Source organism: Tenrec ecaudatus, chromosome 2, assembly GCF_050624435.1.
Source record: "Tenrec ecaudatus isolate mTenEca1 chromosome 2, mTenEca1.hap1, whole genome shotgun sequence".
Lineage (NCBI taxonomy): Eukaryota > Metazoa > Chordata > Mammalia > Afrosoricida > Tenrecidae > Tenrec > Tenrec ecaudatus.
The window spans coordinates 209,702,159-209,708,158 of NC_134531.1; positions in this window are offsets into that span (position 1 = coordinate 209,702,159).

Consider the following 6,000-nt stretch of genomic DNA (forward strand, 5'->3'; position numbering starts at 1 on the left):
CACAGGCCCTCAGTCAGTTCCTAGGGAGGAGCCAGCTTGACTTGTCAGACAGACACCCAAGCTGGACAAGAAGGCAGAGCTAGCCAAACCACATGATACAGTGTTTGCTAGCTGACTTACAAGCCATTTCTCACAAAGCAGTCGATTTGACCAGCTGTGGGAGATTACCCAGTAGCCAAGTGGGAGCACTGCAGCTTTTCTTTTGGGCTGAAGTGAAGCCTTCACCCAGAACAATAGATTAAACCCCACTCCCTGGCAAGAGCTGCTGTTTCAGCAGCTCATTTTATAGCACAGTCAGCCAACGATATTAACACATTGCGGACGGATCCCGAGTTTACTCGTGTTTCCTGCGCATTCTGTTACTGTTGGATCACGGATAACTCGTGAAGCATCATAAACCTGTGTTCATCTCAAGCAATGGAACAAAGAAATTTCCTACCCGCGCCTGTAGATTTTGTGCTGCTGATGGAAAAAGAAATGAAACCAGGCATATTTGCAAATGATGTAACATACCGCTTCACAGAGAAAAATGTTATACAAAGTGCCATACATTAAAAAGTACTAGGAACCTTTTTTTATATATATAGGTTCTATGAAAACTACAATATATGAAATAATTGAAACTATTTCGGATAAGGTCTCCACAACTAAGCAAACCAAAGGGTAGGACATAATTTTGGCAGAGGGTTTCAGGGACAATATTTGTACACTCTTCATTTCTCAATGTAATCGTACAATATGGTTGTATAGTAACAATAGTACATTGTGTAACAAAGGAACATATCAACAATTGAACACTGGGGAACAAAGAATGTATTTTTTGTTTGATATACTGTATTTTTACTGTTTTTCAAAGTAATATGAATTATGCTGATTATTTTTACAAGAAGTTTATAAATTCATGAAGATTATAGTTCATAAAAGTAATAGTGTTCTTCATGCATTGCAAAATATTTTTTCATAATGTGAGACAATATTTTATATTCAAAAATTGAAAGTTATAAATAAATATGATGAAAATTTGATGAGATGTAAACCCATTTATGGTTTAATGAAAGAAAATCCCAACAGCCAAAGAAATACACGGCTAGTTGGGTGAGTTGGTAAAAAAAATATCTGGTCTTTAATGTGTTAAAAAGAAACCGAAAAGAGCCAACAAAGGCCCTCTAACACCCATCTGTGACTGGGTAAATATGGAATTTAAAGTTTTAATGCCCAAGAGGAACAGGCTGAGGCAGTGCTCAAATCCAAGCCCACCAACAAGCTTTTTGGCAAGTCCAGGCTATGGTTGCCACACTGAGAATGGCTGGCGGGAGGGGTCAGAAGACATCAGGAAGTAACAACTCCAACCAGGCCTCTCACTGTCCACTGCCTGGACCTTGCTTTCAATGTGGCCAAGAAGGACACTGGGCTAAACACTGCCCACAGCGCCAACCACCCAGTAAGCCTTGCTGTCTGTGCTGTCAGCAGGGCCCCTGCAAAAACGACTGCCCCATAGCGCCTATCCACAAAGGGACTGACGCCCCAAACCCTGACCTGCTGTTGGTACTGCTGGGCTTGGTCACTGATGATGACTGAAGGTGCCCAGAGTCAATGACCCCAGTGACCCTTCCTGAGCCTCCAGTAACAATAGCGTTAGCATGTAAGCCAGTCTCCTTTTGGGTAGACATGAGAGCTGCCTTCTCAGTCCTTGCATCCCTTCTCGGCGATCCACCATTCCTTCCCTGATCATGGTTATAGGTATAGATGACAAACGCTCAACACCCCTAGGAACCCCTCGTTTGTATCTAAATATAGAAAACTCGCCCCCTTCTCACTCCTTTTAAATAATGGCTTCATGTCCTGCACCACTGCAGGGTAGGGACCTCCTTTCAGCTCGGAGTTAGTCTTCAGTGGAACCGTTTACTACCTACTTCTCCTTCCCCAAGTTCCTTTTTGTTAATGCTTTCTGCCACCAAACCTTTGTTCACAACCTCTTGCACTCCAATGCTACACTATGAAAACCCAGAAGTGTGGAATACCTTCTGACTCGTTGTTGTGAAACATCACAAACCTGTTTTTATTCCCCTTAAAGATCCCTCCACCTTCCCATCTCGCCCCCAGATCCCAATCTCCCTCGCTCACCGTAAAGGCCTAAAACCTACCATTCAACACCTCCTAACTAACCCACGCATTGTGCCTGCTCACTGTCCATGCAGCATCCCTATCTTGCCCGTTAGGAAAGCAGATCGGTGCTATCACCTAGTACAGGACTTGGTCCTTATCAATGAAGCTGTAGTCCCCATGAGCCCCATAGTCCCTAACCCCTACACTCTTCTGTCACATATTCCACCTAATACAATCCATTTTTCCATAGTTGATTTAAAGGATGCTTTCTTTACAATTCCACTGGGTCCTCTTTGTCAGTACCTATTCACTTTCACTTGGGAAGATCCAGACACTGGCATAACCTCCCAATATTCTTGAGGCGTCCCCTCCCAGGAGTTCCGAGATTCGGTTCATATTTTTAGCCAAGCACTGGCCACATATCTGTTAAGCTGTCCTCTCTCGTCGTCCAACTTGCTACAGTGTGTAGATGACCTGCCGCTGTGCAGCCCACCCGAAACCAGTTCACTGGAACACACAGCCCAACTCTTAAACTTCTTAGCTTCTAAAGGCTATCGAGCTAAAGCCCAGCTCTCTTGCACAACCGTTACCTACTTAGGCCTACAGCTCACTCCCACCACCCAGGAACTCACAATAGACTGACGCCGAGTGGTAAAGGAGCTCCTAGCTCCAGAAAACGCAGACCAAATACTTTCCTTCTTGGGCTTTGGAGGATTTTTCAGACACAGTATTCTTATCTTCTCTTAATTAGCTAACCCCCTTTAGAAAGCCGCTAAGGCCACTCCGATTGGCTCTCTAGACTCTCCCTGGTTAGTCAAAGCACCCTCTTAAAAACTCCAACATACTCTCCTTCACTTGCTACCTTTACATCTACCAGACCCACCAAACCTTTTTTCTTTGCACAAACCAAAAACAATTATAGCAGTTGTAATTGTTACTCAGCTCCTGGATCTTATCTATCCTCTGTAGCTTATCTGTCCAAACAGCAAGATATGTCGATCAGAGGCTGGCAAGTGTGCATCTGGGCCCTGGTGGCAGCCAACACCCCAGTTAGGGAAGCCCTAAAGGTAACACTGGGAGCGCCTATCTAGGCGTCATCGACCCCCAGACTGCAGGAACTCCTCTCATATCAAGGCCCGTCTCTGCTGTCTCCAAGCCGATTGCCAGAAATCTACCTCACGTGTATTGAAAACCCTAATATAAGCCTGTGCCAAGCTCCATCCTTAAACTGGGCATCTCTCCTGCCTCTGCCACCAGACTCGCCGGAACCCGATTGTCACTCCAGCCCACAAAAAATTGAAGAACTACCACAACCCTGACCTGAAATTTCAGATAAACCCTATCCTAATCCAGATATGACATTGTTTGTTGACGGCAGTTCTGTTGTAGACACCCAAGGACAATGACTAGCCACCTATGCTGTTGTCTCGCTTGACCAATCTGGGAAGTTGCATGTCTCCCAGTCGGGACCACCGCTCAAAAAGCTGAGCTCATTGCTCTCACTCAAGGTCCCCACTTAGCTACAGGAAAAAAGCTGATATATATTCAGACTTTAAGCATGTGTTCCTTAGAGCTCACGCCACCATCTGGAGAGAACGGGGATTTCTTACAACCAAAGTGTCCCCCATTGTAAAAAAGTAAATCTCTCACAGGCTCTTCGGTTACTGACAAAAGTAGCTATTATCCATTTCAAAAGACAGCAAACTGATAACTCTAATGTCACACAGAGCAACAATAAAGCAGACACTACAGCCAGAAACCTCACTACCAAATCTGCTAAGCCAGTTCCAATTCTCTACTTTACCATTTCCGAGGGGATACCCTCTTACACAAGCCAGGAAGAAACACCTTGACCCAGAAGGGAGGAAAGAAACTCCTGAAGGGTGGATAGTTCTTCACCATCAAACAGCATTACCCACACAACAAGCTGAAGACCTCATACACCAAACTCACTCCTCTGTGCACAGGAGGGTGCGAGCCCAATCCCACTTCCTACAGCCAATAGTTTACCATTCTGAACTCACCCAGCTCATCCAAAACATTAGTTCTTCCTCTTCCATATTGAGTTAGTTTATTGTGCCAACCTGGCCGATAAACTCATGTGGGGTTAATTGAAAGCCAGAGGATACGTGACTCAGTGAGCCTCACCTTTCTAGTTCTCTGGTTACTTGCGCTCTGGTGGCCAGACCAGGCTGCAACTGCCTTAGCCAGTTCCCTGCTTCAGCTGACAAGGCTCACTTCCTGCAAGACATCCCTGAGGAGAAGGCACATGGACCTACTCTGATGCAGCCCTGGGTGCTGGAGCAGCCGTGTGAAGACCCCTGCCAGCACTGAGATGCTTATACATTCACTGACTCAGTTTCCTCTGCAGTCAGCTAATAAAGCTGTTTCTGTTTCTGCTCTCCCTTTGTCCTTTCAGTTATCTCAGTCCATCTCCCTGTGCCTCAGTTTACCTCTCAACCGCCACCAGCATGGAACACCAAGACCCCAAGCAGGTGGTACCCCATCAAATGGCATGTGTGTGGGCCACCAGGAAGCCCCTGATATCACATTTCAACTAAAACGTGAACGGAGGCTTCAAACACCGAGATGGCATGGGGTCAGAGCTGCGCTGTATGCCTATCTGGCCAACGCCAAGCCACCTGCCTGCAGTGCTCATCAGAGGCCGATGTGTATGATGGGGGTGTGCTTGCCTGTGCAGTGCTGCCTGTGATGGTGGTGGTGTGTAAGCTGTTGGTGATGACACTGACAATGGTGTAGGTGAGGGTGGCGAAACCGATGTCGACATTAGGGCCCATCAGGAATCACAGTGTCGGCACCCCTCAAGGCATTGGGGGGGAATGCCAGTGATTTCTAGAGCCTCTGAGTAGAATGAGGATAATAAGAAAATACTATGAGAGGTAAGATTGTTTAATGCCAGCAAGGCAAGACAGGCTCATAGTGACCCTGTAGGAAGGGCAGAATTGCCCCTGTGCATTTCTGAGACTATCGCTCTTCATAGGAGTAAAAAGCTATGTCTTTCCCGGTAGAGCAGTTGGAGGTTTTGAACTAAGGACCCTGTGCTGATCTCCCCAATGCATAACCACTATGTTACCACGGATCCTCAAGACTTCTAGTATATTGACAGTAAGAACAGTGCACTAACCGCTAACCCTCACACGTGGACGCTCGACAAGAATTTCTCCCTTATTATTATTGTTTTCCAGAATAATGCACACAAAATACAGTTAGGACAAACTTAGTTTCCTGTGGAGGCTACATGTGTACAAATATGGTCATTCATGGAGTCGTTAAACAGCCCTTTGGGGGAGGTTATTAGTTGTCCCCAAGGACAGGCACAGAGAAGGTCAGCGTCGTCCAAAGCCACACAGAAGGGAAGAGGCAAGGCTCTTATCTGGGACATCTGGTCAAACATAACGAGGCCCAGGGCATTAAGCAGCTCACCCGCTCTCAGGTGGGTGCGGACGACTGAGTACACAAACACAGCGCTGCCCTACAGCTGCCCCGAGAATCTCACCTGTGCCCTCAGGAGGCCCAAATGGTCAGGTCTGGTCAGTGACTGCTGGCTCCTTGTTGTTTTGTGTCCCCACTTGCAACTCAGGACCAAGTAGGCACCAACCAATCTCACAGGCCATTGACTTCTAGTCAGCCTGCATCAACCTCCACCAGGGCACCCCTGAGCCTCCCATTATATCCGCTATACTGTTTCCCACTCCCATGTCCCCGAAACACAAGGGACAGCAGCTGAATGTCTGGCTCCAGCCCTGCCACAACAACAGCCTGCTTGTTCCTGTTTGAGAGGTGCCTTTGCGAATCCCCGCTGGTGCTGCCTCTAAACCATGGGCATCAGACACAAGGTCTTTCAGTGAAAACCTCCTACGTTCCAAGGAGTCC